Raw genomic sequence first — 319 nt, 5'->3', positions numbered from 1 at the left:
TTAGTAATATGCATTGCTAAGAACTTCATTTGGACAACTTTAAAGGTGATTTTCTCAATATTTTGATTTTATTTTTTTTACACCCAGATTCCAGATTTTCAAATAGTTGTATCTCGGCCAAATATTGCCCTATCCTAACAATAAAACTTATTATTACAAAACTTATTTATTCAGCTTTCAGATTATGTATAAATCTCAATTTTGAAAAATTGACACTTAAGACTGGTTAAGACTTATTTATTATTTTAAAAAGTAACATTAAAGGGGTCATATGATGCAATTTAATTTTTTCCTTTCTCTTTGGAGTGTTACAAGCTCT

The sequence above is a fragment of the Sinocyclocheilus anshuiensis genome, unplaced genomic scaffold (genome assembly GCF_001515605.1).
Source record: "Sinocyclocheilus anshuiensis isolate Anshui unplaced genomic scaffold, SAMN03320099.WGS_v1.1 scaffold914, whole genome shotgun sequence".
NCBI lineage: Eukaryota > Metazoa > Chordata > Actinopteri > Cypriniformes > Cyprinidae > Sinocyclocheilus > Sinocyclocheilus anshuiensis.
This window is presented reverse-complemented; position numbering follows the sequence as displayed.